Source organism: Catharus ustulatus, chromosome Z (assembly GCF_009819885.2).
Source record: "Catharus ustulatus isolate bCatUst1 chromosome Z, bCatUst1.pri.v2, whole genome shotgun sequence".
Classification (NCBI taxonomy): Eukaryota; Metazoa; Chordata; class Aves; order Passeriformes; family Turdidae; genus Catharus; species Catharus ustulatus.
Genome location: NC_046262.2, coordinates 67,986,560 through 68,012,689, shown reverse-complemented (window position 1 = coordinate 68,012,689; position 26,130 = coordinate 67,986,560). Strand labels below are relative to the sequence as shown.

General features: G+C 44.6%; 2 long non-coding RNA genes across 7 annotated transcripts; both read right to left on the bottom strand.

Moving 5' to 3' along the window:
- Window positions 1-4,526: 4,526 nt before the first annotated feature.
- Window positions 4,527-8,507, bottom strand: LOC122149480. Its single transcript, XR_006163150.1, has 2 exons — window positions 6,622-8,507; window positions 4,527-6,484 (listed from the first exon to the last, which is right to left on the bottom strand). It is a non-coding gene; the product is annotated as an uncharacterized LOC122149480 (long non-coding RNA).
- A 4,288-nt stretch (window positions 8,508-12,795) lies between these two features.
- Window positions 12,796-19,388, bottom strand: LOC117010322. 6 transcript variants are annotated; one of them, XR_006163149.1, is made up of 3 exons: window positions 19,027-19,388; window positions 16,868-17,647; window positions 12,796-13,412 (listed from the first exon to the last, which is right to left on the bottom strand). It is a non-coding gene; the product is annotated as an uncharacterized LOC117010322 (long non-coding RNA). The 6 variants fall into 6 exon arrangements; XR_006163148.1 differs by lacking the exon at window positions 19,027-19,388 and adding an exon at window positions 18,805-19,020; XR_004420620.1 differs by lacking the exon at window positions 19,027-19,388 and adding an exon at window positions 18,539-18,771.
- Between the last annotated feature and the right edge of the window lie 6,742 nt (window positions 19,389-26,130).

Below are 26,130 nucleotides of genomic sequence, written 5' to 3'. Positions count from 1 at the left end.
GGTGCATCAACTCAGAGAAGGAAACACTAACCAAGGGAGGTCTACTAAAGTGAAGGTAGCCTCAACCTCCCATAATCAAGGTGCAGGGTATTAGAGAAGGGAGGATAATCTGTGAGACCCACTTGAAGGAATCTCTACTATGTATGCCCAGGAAGGAAATAAATAACCAGTGCTAGAGGGGCCCTGCCTCTAGCCAGGGAGAGGCATGGGATAACAGGGTCTATTGGACGGTGTGGATCAGGTGGCCTGGCATATCAGAGCCACAAAAACACAGGGCGTTAGTTGATACTGGTTCACAGTGTACTCTGATACCATCAGGACATGTGGGGGAAGAATCTGTTTCTATTGTTGGGGTGACGGGAGGATCACAGGAATTGACTTTGCAGGAGGCTGAGGTGAGCTTGACTGGGAAGGGGTGGCAGACACATCCTGTTGTGACTGGCCCAGAGGCACTGTGCATTTTAGGCACAGACTTCCTCCGGAGCGGCTATTACAAAGACTCAAAGGGATACAGACGGGCTTTTGGAATAGCTGCTGTAGCGGTGGAGAGCATTAAGCAGTTGAACACCTTGCCTGGACTGTCAGAAAACCCATCTGCAGTGGGACTGCTGAAGGTGGAAGAGCAACAAGTGCCAATTGCCACCTCAACAGTTCACCACCGGCAGTACCGGACGAATCGAGATGCCGTGATCCCCATCCACAAGATGATCCGTGAGCTGGAGAGCCAAGGGGTGGTCAGCAAAACCCACTCACCCTTCAACAGCCCCATCTGGCCTGTGTGCAAATCTGATGGCGAATGGAGATTGTGGACTATCGTGCATTGAACAAAGTGACTCCACCGCTGAACACTGCCGTGCCGGACATGCTGGAACTCTAGTACGAGTAGGAGTCCAAGGCAGCAAGGTGGTATGCCACCATTGACATTGCCAACGCCTTTTTCTCCATTCCTCTGGCAGCGGAGTGCAGGCTTCAGTTTGTTTTTACCTGGAGGGGCGTGCAGTACACCTGGAATCGTCTGCCCGAGGGGCAGAAACACAGCCCCACCATCTACCATGGACTAATCCAGACTGCACTGGAAAAGGATGAGGCTCCAGAACACCTTCAATACATTGATGACATCATTGTGTGGGAGAACACAGCAGTGGAGGTATTTGAGAAAGGAAAGAAAATCATCCAGATTCTGCTGGGAGCTGGCTTTGCCATTAAAAAGAGTAAAGGCAAAGGACCTGCCCGAGAGATCCAGTTCCTGGGAGTAAAGTGGCAAGATGGACGGCGCCAGATCCCCACTGAGGTCATCAATAAGATCACCGTGATGTCTCCACCATTGGAGAATGCACATTCCTGAGTACAGTCAGATTGTGAACCCTCTCTACCTGGTCACCCGCAAGAGAAATTATTTCCACTGGAGTGCTGAGCAGCAGCAAGCCTTTGCCCAGATCAAGCAGGAGATCGCTCATACGGTAGCCCTTGGCCCAGTCAAGACGGGACCAGAGGTGAAGAACGTGCTTTACACTGCAGCTGGGAATCATGGCCTGTCCTGGAGCCTTTGGCAGAAGGTGCCTGGGGAGACTCGAGGCCGACCTCTGGGATTCTAGAGCCGAAGTCTCAGAGGGTCTGAAGCCAATTACACTCCCGCAGAGAAGGAGATCTTGGCTGCCTATGAGGGAGTCCAAGCTGCCTCAGAGGTGATTGGGACGGAAGCACAACTCCTCCTGGCACCCGACTACCAGTGCTGGGGTGGATGTTCAAAGGAAAGGTTCCCTCTACCCACCACGCCACCGACGCCACATGGAGCAAGTGGATTGCCCTCATCAGGCAGCGCGCCCGTATTGGAAACCCGAATCGCCCTGGGATTTTGGAGATAATTACAAACTGGCCAGAAGGTGAAAATTTTGGTCTCACGGACGAAGAGGAGCAGAAACAAGTGAGCCAGGCTGAGGAAGCCCCACCGTATAACCAACTGCCAGCAGATGAAACACGCTACGCTCTTTTCACTGACAGCTCCTGCCGCATCATGGGGATGAACCGGAAGTGGAAAGCAGCTGTATGGAGCCCTACACAACAGGTTGCACAAGCTACCGAAGGAGAAGGTGGATCAAGTCAATTTGCTGAACTCAAAGCTGTTCAGCTGGCCCTGGACATTGCTGAAAGAGAGAAGTGGCCAAAGTTCTACCTTTATACTGACTCATGGATGGTAGCCAATGCCCTGTGGGGTTAGCTGGAAAGGTGGAAAAAGGCAAACTGGCAACATAGGGAAAAACCAGTCTGGGCTGCTGAGGAGTGGAAAGACATTGCCACCCGGGTAGAGAAGCTACCTGTGGAAGTTCGTCATGCGGATGCCCGTGTCCCCAAGAGTCGGGCTAATGAGGAGCACCGACACAACGAGCAGGTAGATCAGGCCCCAAAGATAGAGGTGTCAAAAATAGACCTGGATTGCTAACACAAGGGAGAATTGTTCCTGGCTCGATGGGCCCATGATGCCTCAGATCATCAGGGCAGAGACGCCACGTATAAGTGGGCACGAGACCGAGGGGTGGATCTAACCATGGACAGTATCTCTCAAGTTATCCATGACTGTGATACGTGCGCTGCCATCAAGCCAGTCAAGCGGGTCAAGCCTCTCCGGTATGATGGGCGTTGGTCTAAATATAAATACGGGGAGGCCTGGCAGATTGATTGCATCACACTGCCTCAAACCCACCAAGGCAAGTGCGCCGTGCTGATCATGATGGAAGCCACCACCGGATGGTTGGAGACCTACCCTGTGCCTCACGCCACTGCTCGGAACACCATCCTGGGCCTTGAGAAACAGGTCCTTTGGAGGCATGGTACTCCTGAGAGAATTGAGTCAGACAATGGGACTCATTTCAAAAACGGCCTTGTCAACACCTCGGCCAGAGAACATGGCATTGAATGGATATATCATATCCCTTACCATCCACCAGCTGCCGGGAAAGTTGAACGATGCAATGGGCTACTGAAGACCACACGGAAAGCACTTGGTGGGGCAACCTTCAAGAATTGGGAAACGAACTTAGCAAAGGCCACCTGGATGGTCAACACCCGAGGGTCCATAAATCGAGCTGATCCTGCCCAGTCTGAACCCTTGCACACAGTGGATGGAGATAAGGCCCCTGTAGTATGCATGAAAGGTATTTTAGGTAAGGCTGTTTCGATTAGTCCCACCACAGGTGAAGACAAACCCATCCGTGGGATTGTTTTTGCTCAAGGACCTGGTTACACTTAGTGGGTAATGCAGAAAGATGGAGAAACCCGTTGTGTACCACAGGGAAACCTAATCTTATGTGAAAACGGTGTGTAAGGTGTCATTATGCAGATGGTAAGAGAATATGGGGTGGATAATGTCTTGGGTTACAATACAGGGTGTGATAAAAGGTCTATTCTATCACCATCTGTTGAGGATGTGGGGGCAGTGATGCATATCTCTATGGGAGATATTCTGTTAATGGGCCAGCCATTGAAACCAAACAGGGCATTGTTCTTTATCTTTTCACAACCCATCCTACCTCCAGGGAGGTACCTTCTGCTAATGGCCCATTGAATCCCACTGTGTGACTGATAAAATACTTCATCCCATGGAAAGTTGTTCCAGCCAGGGGGAAGGGCCCAACATTTTTTACCAGGGTTTTGGGACACTAAGGTAGCCCCCCTTCTCCACTGGACTCCAGAGGGAAACTGGATTTCTCCACATCACCACTGGACCTCCGGAAGGAAACCGTACCTTCTACAGGACCACTGCTTCAACTGAATCACATCTGTCACTACAAAAGGACTACAGCCACCATTTAATCAAACTGCTATCAACATCCTGCCTGATGGGGTGTCAAGTTCTACTCTGACTTTGTCAGCGCTTGGGGTCTGTTTCTTTGTAGTATTGTATTTTTTTAATTTTAATTTCCCTGGTAAAGAACTGTTATTCCTAATTCCCATATCTTTGCCTGAGAGCCGTTTGATTTCAAAATTCTGATAATTTGGAGGGAGGGGGTTTACATTCTCCATTTTCAAAGAGAGGCTCCTGCCTTTCTTAGCAGACACCTGTCCTCCAAACTAGGACAGTGGTGCAGCAGCAGAAGAGGAGGCAGCTCCTGGTTAGGCTATGGCGGTGGTAGCAGCAACCCACCTCCTCCAAAACCAAGAGTGAGCGAGAGCAGCTGCCTTCCCCTGCTTTCCTTTTACCTGTTTCTAATCTCGCTGTGCCTTTGTCCTTCCCTTCAAGTGAAACTCCCAAAACCCAAAAGGGTTCCCCCTCCTCTATCTCAAATACTTAGCTGTCAGTGCTTCTTCAGCAAGTCAATGTGAAAAATTCCACAGACAATGAGTAAAAGGAAGACCAACCCTCAACAGTCAGGTTGTATTCTGACTCTGTTGGTGGTTTTGTACTACTGCATTTTATTTTAATTCTCCTATTAAATTGTAGTTCTGAATTGGGATCCCCCAGTGGTTTCCTTTCAAACCAGCACAGCCTTGAAGCCAGTTTAGTTAGAATAAATGTCCACTATAAGTAATTAATATTTTAAGCAAGAATGTATAAGGTTGTGTCAAAAAATGAAGACCTTGATTTTAGGTCTATAAAATATTACATTCTCTATGTCAGTTTTATAATACTTTTGTTGTGGTCATCATGGCCTCAGTGCAAGAGACAAAATTTGCAGGAACCTTCGTATCTTTTATGAGGCTGGCATATTAGATGTTCACAAATTTGAAAGCTTCCCTTTTCTTTCATCCTCTCAGTTGAGTTAATGAAATATTGTACATCTCCCATAAAGCTGTGTAGGGGTTTCAGAAAAAGTTTTACTGCTAATTATCCTGTTTTGATAAAAATTGACTCTTGCAAAACCTACTGATGCCAATAGAGATTTCTGGATTCACAACACATCTAAACCAGGCAAAATCAGACTCAGAAGTCTTGAGGGTTTTGGTATTTACTACCATGGCCTTGTAAACCATCCAGAAATACAGACACTGATGCTAGAATAATATCAATACTTACTCTAGCTAAGTAATGTTGAAATGTAGTATATTTGTGTTTGCATGCGTATGCATACAAAGTGGTGGGAAATTTTTAATGCAAAAAACTTTATTGTACTACACTAACGCCCTTTGCTGCTGTTGTGCTGTTATTTGATAGTCGTTTAGCATTGCTTTCTCTTTTCTTAATTTCCCAAGAAACCTAGCACAAAGAGCAGCGAGAGCAGATTTTTCTGGGTCCAAGCCCATTGCTGTCACCTGGAGACAACTATTGCCCTCCAGGGCTCCTTCACATCATCACCAGAACATCTGTTGTTACCTACTTTATAATATATATGTTTTCATGGTCTGAGTACTGTGCTTCATCATTGCCAACAGGCCTAATGAGTCCTTTTACCAGGCTGGTTCAGATAGCTGGGATGTAACTAATGACTGTTGTCAGCTGCTGCCTATTCATTGGTTTCTGTCAAACTACTTTGGAGGTCTTGGGCTGATTCCTAACGGACAGGTGTCCATATCAGAGAATGATGGCAATATTTGACACTAATTGGCACCCATGCCAATTACCTCAGCTGCTTGGAGCCTCAAAATGTGATTCCTCCCCATCAGATGAGTTTACTCTGCTGCAGCTCCTCCTGCAGGAGCACGGTGACAAGTAGTTCAAGCAGAAGGGGAAAAAAATTAGGAAATAGTTTTGTATGGTAAACCTGGTTTTTTTGAGCAGAGCATTTAGCAACCAATAGCTTTTGATATATAACTAATGCCATGGCAAAAGTTTATGGTGGTCTTGAGGTCTGGCTGTACACACTTCAAGCCCTTGATCAAGCATGAAGACAAATATCAAAATAAATATATCCTGAACATATTCCAGCAAAGCAAACTTTCTTCTGACCTCATTGTTCAAAGAGCAATAAAATCAGCTTTAAAGGTTCCCGTTGCACATAACCAGAAATTGCTCATTTTGTACTTTCTCTGCTATGCACTCCTTTCCCAAAAACCAAGCTATTGAAGTTATACCACTGTGCTTATAGGTTAAGCATATTTTTTGAATAAGCAATCATTAGCAATTTCTGCTGGGGTAGTGTAAGTAAGCACTTTAATAAAGACACGCATTTGCTGTTTTCTGTATAAACACACTTTAATACCATGACTCAGATAAGCAAGACCACTTAAGTTGTCTTCCAGAGTTTGGCAGGCTTCAATAGATTCATTAGCGCATTTTTCTTTAGGATCAATGGAACTCAAAGAACCCAAAACAATAAGGCTAGTCATGGTCTCTCTCTCTGAACCAAGCTCTATACACTTCAGATTCCAATTCTTAGTAATTGTATTTCAAAACAGGTAAATATCTGCTTCTTTGTTTTTTTTTTTTTCTTTCTTCTTACACCTTTTATGGGGTTTTTTGTGTTTTTTTTCAATCTGCAGATGCTTGTATTTAAACCAGCGTGGTAAATGGCAGGGTTCTTCAGCTAATCCTTTTTTGAACACAACTGACCTGGCATTAAAATGAAGATAAAATATTCTCAATTAAAGAACAAAGCTTTAAAAAGACATGGCTAAATGGGTGGACCAAACAACCAAACCTGCGTTGCTAGGAGCAGAGTTGGGCAAGTCACAGTCCCAATGGCTCACCTGATGAATAAACCTGGGGCTGTATCAGCAGTGCTGAACAAGTGCCCACGGGAGTGCAATGATATCAGTTGAATGGCTCTCAGCAGCACAAGTGAAGCACCGTTGAATGTGTCAGTGGAGGGAAGGCATTCAGACAACGAAGCCATGGCAGCTGAATGTCAGCAACGATGTTGAACATCAGCCAGTCCCACCATCCCAGTGACTTCAGCTGTAGTGTGGACATATGGGGACAGACGGATAGATGGATAGACCTTCAACACCTCCCATCACTTTCCAGGCTCCAGGCTCCCTGCTTTGAAATGACAATTTCATCATGAGGAGAGACTCTGCTTATAAGTGATGAGGAGTGCTCATTTAGTAGCGATGTTGCCAACGGTATGTGCAGCATCCTAATCAGACCCTCATCAGCATTTTCACAGCCGAAAACAAAGCAAAAATAAAACCAGTTGCTGCTGATCAGATGTCAGCATCTACAGATGGAGGAGGCACAATAAGGTGTGCACAAGAAGCTTGCACAATAAAGCAATTTTTTCTTCTTGATTTGAGTGTTGCACTTTGGAGACCACTCTTTTACTGATGTAAACAGCGTGTGATTGGTTAAAACACTGTGAGAAGCAAACAATTGGCATCAGGCATGCAATGTTTTCTAACGGAAAACAACAGAATTTTCCCAAAAATCAGCCTGGTGGATTACATGCTAGTAGCACGCTGTTCTTAAGACACACACAAGACACAGTAGAGACCTGCAAATCTCTCTGTGGCAAAGCACATCATTATAGACCAGCAACATCAACATCACCAGCTATAAGCAAAGAGGACATCACCAGATATAAGCAAAGAGATATATACTCTGTGGAGTATATTGCTTGGGCCATTCCACCTTGCCTTCTCTTTCTTAAGGGGTGTCAGAACAAACCTCCACACTGAGGAAGGCAGAGTCCTCCCAAAACTCCTAATTTCTATCTCATAGTAGTGTCGATGATATGACAAATTATTTTTTGGGTGAGTTACTATACAAAGAGCAGTACTTTTCTGTTTGTGCAATTAGTTGATAAACTATTACCACAAATAAATGTTCATGGCATAGAACTAAGACATTTCTCAAGCATTTGCCCGTCACACCAAGCTCACTGACGAGTCTCACAGCATGTTTGTAACTTGCCTATTTTAGATTAATTGAAAACCAAGTCCGGTTTTGGCAATCAGTGCTGTCCCATGGATGTCCCATGGTCTCATCCTTTACATGTGGAAGGAAGGGACAGAGGACAGTCTTTGAATACAAATGATTACAATTGAAGATAAACCAGATGTCATGAACAATTTCTGGTTCAGACCACATCTTCCATAAAATAGGAACTAATGGGGGAATTTTTGTTGTCTGCCATGGGAAATAATCCAACCACCTTTTCATCTCTGGACGTGGAGGGAAAAGGGGAAAAAAAAAGAAACTATATTACCAAAAAAATCTGACTTGTTTGAAAAGAAGGGCTGTTAGCATTGGTACATTTTTCCTTTAGTTTCCTATGAATTTTTTTTTCATTGAAGCATCTAAGCAAAAAAACAAAAACTAAAACAACAAAAACAACAAAAAACCAACAACTTTAAAAAAGCAACATCTATGGTTCGTTTATTGGTTTTATATTTTTTTCCCCTGGAAACAAATTTGCATTTAAAAGGAAAAAAACCTGACTCACTTGATAAGCATTGCTGGTCTTCATTCTCAGTGATGGAATCTGGAAAAATGGAATAACCCTTTTGTTCTAAAAATACAAACAATGTTTGAAAAATAATACTTCAACATTACAGTTGTCCTACTTTGGAGGACAGGTGTCTGCTAAGAAAAGCAGGGGCCTCTCTTTGAAATGGAGAACGTAAACCCCCTCCCTCCAAATTATGATGATTTTGAAATCAAGCGGCTCTCAGATAAAGATATGGGAATTAGGAATAACAGTTCTTTACTAGGGAAATTAAAACACAGTAATTTCATGATTACAAGCCGCACCTGATTATAAGCCGCACGTCCAGCTGTTGGCAACGTTTAGGTCTTTGTTCACATATAAACCGCACCGGATTATAAACCGCACTTTCATTCGCGGTGAACTTTCACAAAGTTGCCAATTAGTAACAGAATTGCGGGATCGCAGGTTTTACTGGCAGGTGCCAACCTTGGAAACATTATTTCCAAGCAAAAAAAGATACAGACAAGAGCTGCGGCAGTGTACCCTGCAAGTTTTATTTATAAGCGGAAAAAGACACAAACAATAGTGTGGTCATTTTGCAAGCATTTCCAAAGGATCCGCATTGCCTTTAAACAGTCACTCAGCCGTGCGGGCCAGCACACGGGCGGCCGAGCTACGAGCGGAGCCGCTCATCCGCGCCAGCCCGGCCTGGTCACCCCTGATCCGCGTGAGCACCACCACCCCGCCCATCCTCGCAAGCAACACCACCCTGCGCATCCGCGCCAGCCCAGCCCGGTCTCTGCTCATCCGCGCAAGCACGGCCAGCCCCGCAGCCGCACAAGACTGAAAACACCAAAAAAATTACAGAGAAATATCACGCACTTTGATCAAGCTTTTAAACAGCTTCATTTTTCATTCACCAGCCGCTTCATCAGTGGCTTCATCTTCCATGAAATCTCTGAACTCTTCATCCTCCGTATTGGAAATCAGCAGTTGGGCTATGGGGGCATCCAGCAAACCTGAGCCCACATCCCGTATCCTCATCCTCAGAGTCATCAGTTTCGGTACTCTCGATGGCATTGCTGGTCAGTCCAGGAACGATGTCAGCCTTCGCGAACCCTCGGATGATAGTTGTGGCTGTTGCTTTACCCCAGGCATCCAGTATCCACTGGCAGACAGTAGCAGAACTTGCTTGGCGCAGACTCCTGGTGTTCATGTAGGAATGGTCTCCTTGAACCATCCAGTTTTCCCACAGAAGTCACAGTTTCACCTTGAAGGAACAAATAATGCTTATGTCCAGAGGTTGCACTTCTTTGGTCAAACCACCCAGTATTACAGCAAGCTTCAAGTTCATCTTTTTCACCAGGGCTTTCACGCTTTCAGTTTTGTGTGCATGCATGGAATCGAAAATCAGCAGTGCCAGCAACTGGTTGAAGAACCTATCCAGTCTATGAGCATAAACTTCCGTTAGCCAAGTCCGCATTATCTGTTCATCCATCCAGCCTTTTAGATTCACTGCAACAACTATTCCCTTTAGAAATTTGTCTTTAGGGAACATTTTTCTTTTAAAGATTACCATTGGGAGTAATTTTTACCCATCTGACGAAATGCCGAAGACGACTGTAAACGGTATCTTTTCGTTCCCTGTGGTTCTTATCGGAACCATGGATGTTCCGGTTTGCTCCACGGTTCACGTCAGTGGCATATCGAATGCAGGGGGACTTCATCCATGCTGATGTGGCTGTATATTTTTTTCAGAGAACTTGCTTTTGCAGTAACTCCGGAAGGTGGCTAACTTTTCCTCGTAGTCCGCCAGCAACTGCTGAAACACTCTGGTCCTTGTACGGATAGAGAGCTGCTGTTGTTTCATGAAACGGAAGCACCAAGCTGGTCCTGCTTTAAATTCTTCGATATGCAATTCATTTGCAATCACTTTGGCTTGTATCCAAATGGCGACAGTAGATAAGCTTCGGCCAGCTATCCTTGGCTCAGAAATCCAGTGGTGAAGTCTGTCTCCCAGCCCTGGCCACCTTGCTTTTCTGCTGTGGAAACTCTTCTTTGTCTTTCTTGTAAGATGAAGTTCATCCTCTTGCTTTCTCCATCTGCGTACCATGGATTCATTAATTTTGAATTCTCTAGCTGCAGGTCTATTCCCATATTGTTTTGCATAGTCGATTGCTTTCAATTTAAACTCGGCGTCGTACGAGAGTCTCCTCTCCGCAGTCATGCCGAGGTAACTCACCCTGATAATGCCCCCACCCTACCAGTAACGCCATCATCCACAGGCAGGCAATAAGCTGTTCTCTGACTGGTTCATCATCGGAACAACGGGAAATCATCGATTTCAATCCATTTTTGCTCTGGACAGGACCGGCGCAGTACAAGGTAAGGGCAGACCTCAGATTTTCATTCATGTATTGGCCGCACTGGATTTCTAGCCGCACTTCTGGATTGGGACTGAAACTTTAGTCAAAATGATGCGGCTAATAATCGTGAAATTACTGTAGAAATTACTGCAGTCCTTTTGCAGTGACAGATGTGGTTCAGTTGAAGCAGTGGTCCTGTAGAAGGTGCAGTTTCCCTCCGGAGGTCCAGTGGTGATGTGGAGAAATCCGGTTTCCCTCTGGAGTCCAGTGGAGAAAGGGGCTACCTTAGTGTCCCAAAACCTCTGTTTTCATCTTGAGAAGAAATGCTGGGCTCCTACCCCTGGCTGGAGCAACTTTCCATGGGATGAAGTAATTTTATCAGTCACACAGTGGGACTCAATGGGCCATTAGCAGAAAATGACTCCCTGAAGGAAGGATGGGTTGTGAAAAGATAAAGATCAATGCCTTGCCTGGTTTCAATGGATGGTCCATTAGCAGAATATCTCCCACGGAGATAAGGATCACTGTCCGCACCCTGAACAGATGGTGATAGAATAGATATCTTTTATCCTGGATTGTAACCCAATACAACAATAAACCATAAAGAGAACCTACAAGAAATCTGGAGAGGAATGGTTTTCAAGAGCATGTAGGAGTAGGATGGAGGTGTCCTGGTTTAGGGGACAGTATTGCCAGGAAAAAGGTCAGAGCTTTTCCCAAAATGGCGAGTGAAAATCCACTCCCTCCCAGTTTACTATAGTTTGGAAATTAGGGGTTCTCAGGCTAAGGTATGGGTTTAGGAATAACAGTTCTTTACTGATATATCTACATGACAAACAAGAACAACATCAGCTATGAAAAAACAGAAAAAAACTCAGTCTCAGTCCCTTTTCCAGTCACAGGCACTCTTCTCCGCACGGTCCCGGTGGAATGCGGGTCAGGGCAGCCCCCTCTCAGTCACAGTAGCTGCAGGAGCAGGCAGGCGAAGCGACAGCGGCAGGGCTGTCCCAGATGGGAGAAGGGTGAAGGAAACTCCGCTCACTGTTTGCGTCCTGGTTCTCAGTGCTGTTCTCAGAAGCAGGAGGCTGTAGCAGGGCCTGGTTGCAGGGCAGATCCCACCATGGAGAAAAACATCTCTGCTCCGCGTTCGGTCCGGCGAGAGCGTGTCCCCCCTGGAAGGACAAAACAACCCACGAGCACTCACCCATCCCTTTTGTCTTGAGCAATAAGAGCTATGGAAGCCTCCCGGACAGCTTTCTTAGCACGATAATGGGAAATATTTCTCCACTGAGGGAAAGAGTAAAAACTCCCCCAACCCCCAACAGAGGTCAAGGCCTTCAAAAAGCAACCGTAGGTTTAGACTGGAAACAAAGAGGAATATTTTTCCTGTGTGGGTGGTGGGACACTGGAACAGGTTATCAAGAGAAATTGTGGATGCCCCATTCCTGAATGGTGTTTAGAGCCACGTGGTCTAGTTGAGAGTGTTCCCACATCGACCATGTCCCCATGGCAGGGAGATTGTAACTAGATGATTTTTCAGGTATCTTCCAACCCAAACCATTCTATGATTCTTTGGATATGTAACATTTGACAGAAAGGTTTCCTTTTTGGGGAGATAAATACATTAAAGTTTGATTTTTCTTTTTCTGATCATAAACAACACAAACTGGCTCCTGTTTAACTAAATCTATGACAGTACTATTGTTATGAAAAAGATAACTCACTAAGCAAGGATATTGTGAACACCTCAATTGAAGACTAAACTTCAAGGAAAATAATTCACAAATATTTCAGAATAAGCAACTTGTGGGAAAATGTCAAGCTGTGATAGAACAAACATTTAGTCATAATGAAATCAAAGTATAGTAAGCCATTGCATTTCTAAGAGTGTGAGTAACAGATCAGCCTGGTGCTTTTCTCTCTTACATAAACACCAAAAAAGTAAGATGGCAGTGAACAGGATTAGAAGAATTCCCCCTACCAGGCGTATAAGTAACCCCCATAACATGGAAACAAGGAAGGTTTGAACTGGGAAATGACGCAAGCCTTCACAGCACACTTTCCTTGAGCTTGTCCAATGAATTCTGTGCTGAATTGCCAGCTTGTTTTCATTAGCTTCCATCCTCAGCTTTTGTGCTGCTTTCCAAAGGGCTCTGTGTGCTGCTCACCATGACAGCAGGAGAGGCTTTGCCAGTGTGTTTTTTAAGTCACTTGTGCTGCTGTTCATCCAGAGGGGTCTGGAGCCCCAGTACTTTTTAACTGTTGCTGGTTTAAAGGACGTGTTGGATCCAAAGTCCTGATCATATTCCCTCTGTATGTACCAGTTTTCTCCTTCCAGAAGAAAATGGAGAACCTTATGGCATTCTCAGTTTTTCTCCCTTTTACATAAATTTCTTTATGAGCACAATAGCTTTATACTTTTACTCAGTAATAATTGCAGGTGCAATTTCAGCGCAAAAATGCAATCTGCAAATTGTTTTATAATCTACTGAGAAATAAATTATTTCACTTGGCCTTAACTACTAACAGAAAATCTGGAAGATGATACTAAATGTTGGTTGTGCCACATTGTGTATGGGCAAGAGTAGTTGTCAACTCCCACGTGCAATCATTTTGCACCTTTTTAGCAAGTACAGTCTGATCCAAGCACAGGTATGAACAACATCTTGAAGCCTTCCACCTGGCACAGAGATTATGCAGGGATTGAAGGGTAATTTATTACTGGAAGAGGTCGCCTATTAGTATTCTGAGGAGTAAGAGGTGAGAAAAAAAAAAAGAGATAGCGTTATTAGAACACAATAATGAAAATGCTTAGATATATAGATAACTTTCATTGTATAAAGCATCCTACTGAAGCCAACAAAACTTTGTGTGCTTCACTATTAGCAGTTCTGGGCACTTGGTGCACTTTTAATTTCAATTCATTGAGGTTTATGGGAAACGTGCTCACGCTAGAAATACATTACCTAAATTTTTTTTGTATTTATATTGACAAAATATACAGTTATGGTATGAATTTTATGAATGCCAGAGACTAAAATATCTTTTACATATATACTGACATTCATAATGAACTAATCTCTTGCTAACTGTGTTTCTCTCACATTCACATTTTTTTGTGTCTGGGCTTAGCCCTGCAGACAATTATTTATTTCACTAACTTTTCCACATTAGGCTTCTCATGGCTTCTCTGAAGGCCTATCCTCACCAAAAAGATAGGTGTTTGAGCAGTTCCCTAAGCTTTCTAAGTAATACTTTCCACTTGAATGACTTCCACATCATACTTACAACTAAGAATAAAATCCTTAATTAAAATGCACAGACTACCAAAAGGAAGGGTGTCCTAAGCTCTCCTGATAAAAAGCTTTCTTTGGGTCTCTTGTACGCACAAGAACAGCCACATACATACTTCTCTGGATAGAAGAGTGCCTCCCAATTAGACTTCCAAATCCTAGAGATTTGCACCACTCAACCAAGTGCCTTATTGCGTCCAGCTAAAGTAAAGCCTGGCTGTGGGCAAGTGAGCAAGGGACTACTGTGAAGTGAAGTGAATTTCAGAGACCCAATGAAAGCAATAGTGTTTGTGGAGGCACAGCTGCATGAGTTGGGAAAACCAGAAGATGATGACACAAAGGAGTGACAAAATGCTGGAGGGTGGTTGAAAAATTGTGATGTGGCAGAAAATGCAGTGGGAGGAAAAAGAAAGGGGAAAGGAAACAAATTGAAGAAACAGAGGACAAGGAATGAAGGTAATGCCTCTGAAGCTAAAGACGGACAAAAAACCCCCAGCAATGGTGAGCTGAGAGTGAAAAACAGTCATTGGAAAATTAACAGAAACTAAAAAGGACTTAACAAAAAGCTGAACGATACACACAAAGCTGTGGGGATGGACAAGTCCGTATCATGGCCCCGTATTTAATGTTTTTGTAAGAAAGTTGAACAAGATAACTGAAGTCTCAGTTGAAAGGTCTAGAGGCAGGCCACATAGCTACTTAGATTTCAATACTGGTGCCAAATTTGAAAGGGTGATAGGAAGTTACTGTGGCCTCCAGTATTTCATACTGATTTGTGTTAGGAAGTCATAACTGTAGTAGTTAGCATAATCTAAACAACACTTTCATGTGCTGTTTTTATTTGCATTATAATGATATATTTATATAATTGTATTATAATTATAATTGTATATTTAACTTGTAACTCTTGAAAGAACAAATGATCACCCATGAGGCAGTGCAGGTGTACTTTGCGTAATTCTCACACATACTTGATTTCACTAGTGACATGTCTAAAAATATATTTAATTCTGTTCTGTAATGGATAGCAAACTTAGATTCTGTTATTAAAAATTTCCCTTGTTTGTATATAAAAATAAAGATCCTGTAGTTGCAAACCACACCATTATAGACAGACATCATTTAACTATTTTGCCCTACCTTGAAAATGGTGCTACTCTGTTTAAGAACAACCATGTTTATGGTACTGAATAAGCAACCTCAAAAAATAGCGCAAAATCCCAACAGTGGGCTTCTTATTAGTAGACACAGTACCACATAATATAACAAGGGCTAATACTAAAAGTAGGGGTTTTTTACCTGTGGTCTCTCTGAATCTGCAGAATCATTAACCAAAGAAAGACATTTTATTTTGATAGGTCTTAAATAATAAAAATCCTGACAAAACACTAGACTATTATATGTTGAAAAGGTAACACTGAGCCTCAACAGAAAGCATTTCTTAATTTTTGTGAAATCAAATTAAATTCATGATATATGATGACAATCCTAAAAATGGCAAAAATGAAACAGGGCTTATACTAACAGAGATTGCAGAGGGTCACAAGGGAATCCCTGTGAAATAGGTCTTGTTTTGAGATTCTAATGCATCATAAACGCTTTTTATTGTTGCCATCTAGTCAGGAGTGAGTCACTATTTAGAAACCTCTTGAAACACAGTTTTTGGTAAATGTAACATACAAACAGTATTTTAGCCTATTGGAAATCTTGTATTACATGCTAGCATTCATAAATTATTTGTTTTTATATACTTCAAATATTTACACAGTTTGTTACGGTAACAGAGCATACTTTGAAAGGAACTGAACTTTGCAAAAACATCTTAAATCATCCTTACACAAAATTTGGCAGTACAAGGTAGAAAATGTAAAAGATTTTCAGTTTTGTAAAATCACTGTTTAAGAATCATATACTTCTCTATACAAAGGACTGCTTATGGCCATCTGCATCATTGTTTTATAGTAAGAGTCTGCCTTCACCAAACATTCATGTAGGGGTTTGGAATAGGGATTTGTTATAGATCTTTCTCGTGCAGGCTCTACACAAACCCTGCAGCTTGGTAAATGAATCATTCAATGAAGATTCCCTGGTCGTCTTCAGAGTATTTAAAACAGACATTACCAGCACCCTGTGGTAGATAAATAGTTAAGTACAGCATAAAAAAAAGGAAAACTCCACATTGGGTCTGTGAAGAACACACCCCTCTGCAAATGACCAAATACTTAGAGGAATGACAATAAGCGCACTATCAGGGCTGTCAAACTTCTTGACAATTTTCAGGTAAATATGTACACAAGTCTGTGCAAGAAACACTTGAGAACTGTTTCCAGAGTTTGGTTTTCTCTACAAATGCTCCGTTATGAAAACATGAAATCACTGACACTGAAATAGAAATATTTCTTTGTGCACCCATATCTACCTACATCTTCATAATTTATGAATATGAACATTGAAATAAACTCCAGATTCCAAACTTTCTAGTGATACAAATTCAACAAATGGTTGTGTGTCTTCTCCCAACTTGTTGTTTTGATGAGGTACATTCAAGCACAAAAGTTCTCACAAGTTTAGGTGTATCTTTACATTTAAACATGCCTAATGCAGGGCCAGATCCTGAGTCTTTGTTGAGGAGGTTTCTATAAGCCATATTACATGTATTTCCATTGTTTAATCCCAGCCTTTCCCTGCAGACAGTGTAGTTTACACAGTTGCAGACCTGGGCTTTAATTCTTCAAACTGCAAACACACAACCTCCATTGGTTCCATTACAAATAGGATATGCAAAAGTTCTTGTGTTGGGATCGTGATTAGGTTGCCCTGAACACAGGATGAAGTGGAACTGGAGAACTAGAATAATGGAATCGTGAGTTGGAAGGGACCCACAAGATTAAGTCTAACTCGTCATTACTTTCTGATTTCTCTTCATATGGAGAGCAGCATTTGGCCCCAAAAGAAGCAGTGGTAGATCAGTGGAGAGGGTCATGAAGGAGTGCATCATTCAGGGAGATCTTGGAACCTGGTCGAGGAGTAACTTGTGGCCACCATGTGTTCATATTGATCCTGAAGAGTAGATTGAGTTTAGAAACACAAAAATATGCTTACAACTGTTCATCCAAAAGCATCATATTAGCAGAGTATGTAAGAGATCTTTGGAAGGAAAGCATGCAGTATTCTACAATATCAGTGTTTTGAAGGCACAGGTGTGAGCACTGTGGATATTGACAGAGTTGTTGCGAATGCAATTGTAGAGAGTTGCAATTTGCTGGGCTACCTGGACATGGTATGATGCCTAAAAAAGCCACATAAAACTACCTTGTTCATGTTGTGCTCTTGCCTGCAAAAACCCCCTACAAATGAAGTATCACGTGCAGTGGTGTCTCTCTGGTGGGATTTTAAGGAGGAAAAAGCCCCCACTGTTAAAATCTTTACTTTTGTGTTTGCTTTTTCATTAGGCTCTAATGGTGCTTCTGCCCCCCCCACTGAAGTCTTGGTGAGAAGATGGTATGACAGTTTGGCTTCCCATGCAGCTGGCACCCGTGATACCAAAAGCTGGAGTCTGCTGCAGCAGGATCAGGAGAGGCTTCTATGGAGTGGGGTCTGACTGTCAGTTTCCCACCAGCAGCCAACTCCCTTATGCCGGAACTCAATGAAGTGGAGGACAATGGCAATTGTTGTTCCTATTAGAGAACTGGTGGAAAGAACAATCACTGCTTGCCCAAGCATCCATGCTGACCAAATGCTCTCAGGATTTACAGTAATTTCATGATTATAAGTGCCACCATTTTGACTAAAATTTTGCTCCCCAACCGGAAGTGCGGCTAACATTCGGGAGAGGCTTACATATGAGCAAATTTTGGAAATTTCCCAACCAGGAAGTCTGAGCCAGAAGCAGCCCCGAGCCAAGGCGGAGCGCCCCTCTCCCTCTTCCCGGCGGCACTGCCCGGGCATGGCTCTCTCCCTCCTCCCGGTGGCAGCAGTCAGGGACGCCCCTCTCCCTCCTCCCGACGGCACTGGCCGGGCACGCCCCTCTCCCTCCTCCCGACGGCACTGGCCGGGCAAGCCCCTCTCCCTCCACCCCGCTAGCACGGCCGGGCATGCCCCTCTCCCTTCTCCCGGCGGCAGCAGTCAGGGACGCCCCTCTCCCTCCTCCCGGCGGCAATGGCCGGGCAAGCCCCTCTAACTCCTCCCAGTGGCACCGGCTGGGCATACTCCTCTCCGTCCTCCAGCGGCAGCAGCCAGGGACACCCCTCTCTCTCTTCCCGGTGGCAGCAGCCAGGAACGCCCCTCTCCTTCTTCCCGATCGCACCGGCCAGGCATGCCGATACCCAGCCTCCCCGCGGCACCGGCCGGGCACTCTCCTCTCCCCCTTCCCGGCAGCACTAGCCGGGCAAGCCCCTCTCCCTCCTTCCGGTGGCAGCAGCCGGGCACGACCCTCTCCCTCCTCCCGCCGGCAGCAGTCAGGGACAACCGTCTCCCTCCTCCCGGCAGCAGCAGCCAGGGACGCCCCTCTCCCTCTTCCCGGTGGCACTGGCCGGGCACGCCCCTCTCCCTCCTCCCAGTGGCAGCAGCCGGGGACAACCCTCTCACTCCTCTCAGTGGCAGCAGTCAGCGACGCCCCTCTCCCTCTTCCCGGCGGCAGCAGTCAGGGACGTCCCTCTCCCGCCTCCCGGTGGCAGCAGTCAGGGACGGCCTTCTCACTATACGCAGCGGCACCGCCCGGGCACGTCCATCTCCCTACTCCCAGCGGCAAAGGCCGGGCACTCCCCTCTCCCCCTTCCCGGCAGCACTAGCCGGGCAAGTCCCTCTCCCTCCTCCCGGCAGCAATGGCCGGGCGAGCCCCTCTACCTCCTTCCGGTGGCACCGGCCGGGCATGACCCTCTCCCTCCTCCCGGCGGCAGCAGTCAGGGACAACCGTCTCCCTCTTCCCGGCAGCAGCAGCCGGGGACGCCCCTCTCCCTCTTCCCGGTGGCACCGGCCAGGCACGCCGCTCCCTGCGTCCCGACGGCACTGGCCGGGCACACCCCTCTCCCTCCTCCCAGTGGCAGCAGCCGGGGACAACACTCTCACTCCTCTCAGTGGCAGCAGTCAGGGACGCCCCTCTCCCTCTTCCCGGCGGCAGCAGTCAGGGACGCCCTTCTCCCTCTTCCCGGCGGCAGCAGTCAGGGACGTCACTCTCTCTCTTCCCGGCCACAGCAGCCAGGGACGCCCCTCTCCCTCTTCCCGGCCGCAGCAGCCAGGGACGCCCCTCTCCCTCTTCCCGGTGGCACCGGCCAGGCACGCCGCTCCTCTGGCTCCCGGCGGCAGCAGTGAGCGGGGCCGGAGCCGCTTCCTTGCGGCCGCCCCAAGCAGGGCCAAACCATTAAACCCCATGATCCCGCGATTCTGTTATTATTTGGCAACTTTGTGAAAGTTGCACACGGATCCTCGCTGCGAATGAAAGTGCGGCTTACAATCAGGTGCGGCTTATTTATGGAGGAAAAACGAAAAGTTGCTGACACCCCAGAAGTGCGGCTTATAATCGGTGCGGCTTGTAATCGTGAAATTACTGTACTTCTAGAGCCTCTGGTTAACTCTAGTCTCCATTGTCAGCATAAAATGCTATTAAGCCAGAGGCAGGAAAAGCTTTCTGTTTCTCCTGGACTTTTACGAGTTTTCTTGAATGTTTTCTGGGCCTCATCTGCAGAAGTGAGGATGTACTTGAATCTGTGATGGGCTCATCCAGGTCAGGTAAACATTTGCTGAAAATGCAACTCTTCTGCCTCCAACAAATAAGGCAATTTTGTAAAAGCACACATCTGATTTCTCATTCTTGGATTTCTTTACAGCTGTCACTAAGAAGAAAAGCTGTTTCTAATTAACATGGATATCCCTCAGAAACTTATCAAATCTAAATTTTCTGGCTAAATATGGAGCACAAAACTGCCAGCAAATTGGAAGCATCACAGGAGTGGTGCAAGGTAAATTGTTTTGATTTTGTAAGACTAGCAAAACAAAACTGTAGCTGAGACTGTTTCTACGATGCTGGTAATAAATTCAGTCCTGTAGACTATTCAATCTTTACCCGTCTGCCTCCCTTCACTGTCCCCCTAGCGATATGCTACTAGAGCTATGCAAAATACCATCATAAATATGCATAATTCTGGAGATTTTTACTAGTTTTTCAGGATTATCCAATGTGACATTTCATAGGACAGGAGCATACATCAATTTAATGAAAGTGACAAATACCTTATCCTTTTTGTTTCTATAGTATTTTTAGTATTTCCTTGAACTCTCCTGAAAACAGTGTGAGCTTGTAGGAATTTGAACAAGATCTTTTAAATTTAAAATACTTTACTAGCATACTACTTTTTATAGCTTCAGGGTTTTAACACACATCAGGCAGGTATGAATGCATGCATGTAAGATACTGCATTATCTTAATGTACAGTAATTTCACAAATACAAGCCGCACCAATTTGACCAAAATTTTGGTGGAAACCCGGACGTGCGGCCAATATTCCGGGGCGGCTAATACATTAACAAAATTCTAAAAGCTGCCAACACGGAAGTGAGAGCCCGCGGCAGCCCCAAGCCAAGCTGGAGCCCGGCCGGCCCCGGCTGAGGTTGGAAAGCCGGGCAGAGGCGGGGCCAGCAGTGTTGGGGGCGGGCGGCAGAGCCTGAGCCAGCAGGGCGGGGCAGGGAGGGCGGCAGAGCCCGGGCCAGCAGGGCGGGGAAGCCCGGGAGAACTGGGGCTAGCAGTGCAGAGGAGCCCGACTGCATAGGGGAAGATAGCAGAAGCAGGAAGCCCGGCGGCGGGGAAAAGCCCCCTAGAAGCAGGGCTGGCAGTGCACGGGAGCCACATTGCATAGGATAGGATAGTAGAAGCAGGAAGCCCGGCGGCGCGGGGCTGCCCGGCGGCAGGGAAAAGCCCCCTAGAAGCAGGGCTGGCAGTGCACGGGAGCCACATTGCATAGGATAGGATAGTAGAAGCAGGAAGCCCGGCGGCGCGGGGCTGCCCGGCGGCAGGGAAAAGCCCCCTAGAAGCAGGGCTGGCAGTGCACGGGAGCCACATTGCATAGGAGAGGACAGTTGAAGCAGGAAGCCCGGCGAGCAGGGCTGCCCGGCGGCGGGGAGAAGCCCCCTAGAAGCAGGGCTGGCAGTGCACGGGAGCCCAGGGGAACCAGGGCTAGCAGCGTGCGGGAGCCCGGCGGTGCGGCGGCCAGCAGTGCCGGCCAGGGCGAGCCAACATGGCAGCGGCGGTGCAGACGGGAGCAGGGAGCCAGGGAGTCTGGCAGCGGCGGCGGCAGCAGCACCGCCCGCAGGGCAAGCAAACGCAGCAGTGGCAGTGCAGACGGGAGCAGGGAGCCTGGCGGCGGCGGCGGTAGCAACACTGCCCGGCCGGCCCAGCCAAGCCGTAGCGCCGAGCCGGGCCATCCACCCCTATCGGCAACCATGAGCGGGCCGAGCCTACCTGGCCCCGCCCCGAGCCAGTAAAGCCTGCTATGCCGCGATCCTGTTGCTAATTGGCCAATTTGTGAAAGCTGCGCACGGATTCTCGCTACGAACGAAAGTGCGGCTAATATTCGGGATGCGGCTTATCTATTGACAAAGACAGCAACATTGTCGAGGCACCGGGGGTGCGGCTTATAATCCGTGCGGCTTGTATTCGTGAAACTACTGTAGATTATTTATGTGCAATGAGAAAAAGTGTTTCTGTAGGTATTTTATATGTTATTTTCCGATTCCCTACAGATAACAATGAAGAGTAAAATATCTCATGTGTTGGGCTGATTTCTGAAAATGAGTTTCATCTGTCTAATTCCTTCAATCATGATTACCCACGTGATAGAACAATTGAGCAAGATTTTCTTCTCATTTTTATTTTAACCGCAGAGACATAGATTTACTGCTATGGCAAACTGCAATTGTGTTCCAGATCTGTTGTATGTCATAGAGGTTTGGATACATTTTTGTTAGAGAAATTAACTGAGATGTAATCTAAAAACTTACTGCATAGTCACTAATTATGAACATTTTTGTTCTTGGTAGTTTGAGTGGCCAGCACTCCAGCTAGATCTTCAAATTCATGGTTTTAGTTAAAATTAATAAAGTTACTTGTAAATCTAGGTGCAACGCCTCTGATACCTCAAAATATCAGTGGATATTTACCGTGCAATGGCCTACAACAGAAGGATTGAGAAATCCAGGTTTTTGCAGAAAACTATTTTAATTACCTGTTACATTGCAAATAGAATGTTACCGAATATTGTTGTAGAATTAATTAATTAATTTTCAAAACAAAATGTTTGTTATTTACACTACTGCATGCCTCAAAATATTCACTAGTATAACATGCAACACCATTATTCTATGAATCCTTCAATCTTAAGAGAAATTATTCTATTCTCATATGCCTAAACAGAAAAAATGTTGCAGACCACATAAAAGGGAAAACATAATTTTAATTTTATATTCGATTAGTAGAACTTATTTACTTCTCATAAATTTCAAGAATACATTTCATTGTGTCTCTTAAATACATAATGCAGTACGCTGCATTTGTACTTTGAAAAATAGATGTGCTCTGCTTTATTCATTAATTTTTCTTAACTATTTTTGTGGGATATTTTTAATGGATGCAAACACAATCCTATCCTCCTTGTGGAACAAAGTATTGATAGGAGAGTTCACTGAAAGTCTTGCCTTTCATTATTGTGCAAGGTCTTAGATTTAATTGGGGAAATTAGCCAGAAGGTAATAAAACAAATATGGGAAGTTTGCACTTTGCATTACACAGGGATGCCAAATCAGGCAGTTTACATTTATTTGTGAACATGTATATAGACCGTGTAAACCTGAGTGTGACATACTGCAAATATAAGTTTACAACTGTGTTACTACATATGAAAGGAAGGAAAATTTTCACCCAAGAACTTTGGCTCATGGATGCGCACGTGTCTGCGCGTGTGCATTGGTACATGTGCCTCCCAGCTGCACAGACCAATTTGGCACCTTGAAACACTGTGTTTTCAAAATGGCTAAAATTATAATGTGGCCGAAGATCTGTGAATGTCTTAAACATGTTTTTTCAGAAAATATTAATATTGATGTAAACATAGGAATTTTCCCTGCTTATGTAGATGTTGGGCTTTTATCAGCCACAGATAGAATGACCAAGGTTTACCACCTTCTGCTCCCTGTTCACAAAGGTTCTATGCCCAGAGACCTCCATACAGTCACCAGAAAAGGTCCTCCAAAAACGTTTACAGTAATTTCATTATTATAAGCCGCACCTGATTATAAGCTGCACTTCCGGGTGTTGGCAACGTTTCATTCTTAGTCCGTATATAAACCACACCAGATTATAAGCCGCATTTTCGTTTGCAACGAGGTTGCTTGCGCAACAAAGTAACCAATTTGTAACAATCAGGCAATCACGGGTTTTACTGGCAGGTGCTCAATTTGTGAGCTCCGCTCCCCCTATGCTGCCAGTGGGAGAGGGCCCCCAGCCTGCTGCCGGCAGGATCCCACCTCCCCCTGCCACACAACAGAGTAACCAATTTGTAACAATTGCGCAATTGTGGGTTTTACTGTCAGGTACTCAATTTGCGAGCTCGGCTTGGCCTGCGGCTTGCACTTCCGGGTTGGGAAATTTCAGAACATCATTCATGTATTGGCCGCTCTGGAGTATAAGCCGCACTTCCAGGTTGGGACCAAAATTTTAGTCAAAATGGTGCGGCTTATAACTGTGAAATTACTGTAATGCCTTATCGACATAAGGCGAAAATGACTATCAGGGCATGGCTTGTGGACAATCCATATCATCACGTATATACTCATTGAATAAAACATAATAGGAAAACACTAAGGCTGTGTCTCTGTGTGCTCTCAGTGCATTTTTTTTTTTTTCCTGTTAACATTCACTAAGTCTTGTAGCAGCAGCCTGGAGACTGGGCTGGTGTTTGTCCTCTGTTCTCACTCTTCAGACTAAGCTAAGTTTCAGGAGCTGTTCAGCAAAAACTGACAATTTGGAAGCCACATTTCAGTGGATATGCCTGCTAAGGCCCTGCTCCTGAAAAGCCACTAAACAGATGATAGAAGGTATTGACATCAGAGTTACTGGGAGAGCCTTTTGGAGGGCAGCACTGGTTAAAACTGTAATGTATTACTTTAAATTAGTAAGATGTCAAAGCATTGTACTGTCTCTCAATAAAAATGAAGGTTTGGTTTATTTAAGATTTTTGTAAAATACTGTATTGTGGATTTTATCACTACCAGCTATTAAACCAGGAGTGCTAAGCATCACAAAAATATTTTGTGAAGTTATTAGGTGACAGAAATCAGATAGTTCTCTATTATAAATTTACTACCTGTACACTCACATGTAAGAGTTACTAGTACCTTTCATGCTGCCTGGGAACCATTCATTGAAGCATAGGACAGGCAGAAAATTGCATTTCCCTACATAAATATAGAAATATGTAAAATCTTTGTTATGTATATTTGTTACATATATTTTTGAGATTATTTTAATTTCTCTCTAAAACCATGATTTATAATTTTATTTATAGTAAGTAAACTTCTGGAATTAAACAGAGATGTTTTTCAACTGGAACAGGATAGATGTTGATAGATACTTCTTTTGAATTGCTGAGGAGCAAAAGTCAATACTTTGGTAGCAAGAATCTGTCTGGTAATCACATAAGACAAATTCGTAAGGAATATAGTAAAGATATTTATTTACTACTGGTGCTAAACCAGTTTTATTTAACTTAGAAGGTTTTTCTATCTGTGAATGGAAAACAAACTTTCCTTTGAGAGGTTTGTGAACCAAATAATAAATGTCAAGTCCAAATCCCATATGGCAATCAGTTGGGTTTTATCCTGGATAAGTCTTCAGGATGCAAATGAGAATGGAGAGTTTCCCTAGCTCTGCTGTCACATGGACAGCCAATTTACTGGCATGGGCACACACTGTTAAGTCCTGTACCTCCCCCTCATCCCAAGACTTGGTCTCAGATGCCTGCCTTTCACAGAAAACCACAAACCAAGGAAAACATATCAGTAATAGTGCCCTGTAAATTAACTTGATTCTTAATGCAGGGGAAAAAAATCAAATGCTAAAAGCTTACAAAAGGAAAACAAAAGCCACTCAGGACACACAGTACATATAGTGTGGATTTAAGAGCTCTGAAGTTGGTTAATCTCTTGCAAGCAACATATTTAACCCTCCTTCTCTTTGTTAAGCCAACTCAGTCACTCTTTGTTAAAGCCCCAACATCAACCAAATAAAGAAAAAGTTATACACTTTCACAAAACAACCTCCATGGAGCCAAATAATGCCAAAGAGCTGCTAGCTCTGGGCTCACCTTCATCTTATGTCCCTGAAACTGTAATTTTTAAAAATACGCTGTTGTTAAAAGATAAACTGCAATTATTTATATTAATTCACTCCTAATAAGCCATGCTAAGTAGCTAAGATATATGTGAGTATTTTATGATTGGAAAGCAACCTGTGAAATGTGAGGCACTGGTGTACCTTGAAAATTAGATTAAAGTAAACATTTAATTTTCCCCTGTACTTGAAGGTACACTTGTTTTTTTCTCCTTTGTCAAAGAACACTTGAGTAAGAACAAAAAATTGATGGACAATCACCTGCTTCTGTAACCCTGCTAATAGCAGTATGATACAAAGAGACAGAGCAGACACAGTTCAGGAAGGTTATTATGCTTTATTGTATCCCCATGTCCCCACATCTGTTCCTCTCACTTCTTCCTCCTGTCTTACACACACACACACACCCCCACACACACCCACACCCACCACTCCCCTGTGCAGAGCTGGCAGTACTGCATCTCGCACTTGCCTACCTTATGGTTTACAAGCAAAGGAGTGTAATAGTAAAATTCACAATCTTAGAATCCCTGCTTCTTGTTATTCACAGATTTATTTGCAAATCCCTGTGTTCTGCTTTTTTCCTGTTACTACAGTTTATGTCACTGTTGGGCCTATATCCTTGCAGGAATTTTGAATGAAAATCAATATATAACTGGCAAATACAGTAATTTCACCATTATAAGCCGCACCATTTTGACTAAAATTTTGCTCCCACCCCGGAAATGCGGCTTATACTCAGGAGTAGCTAATATGTGAAAAATTTTCTGTAATTTCCAACCCCGGAAGTGCAG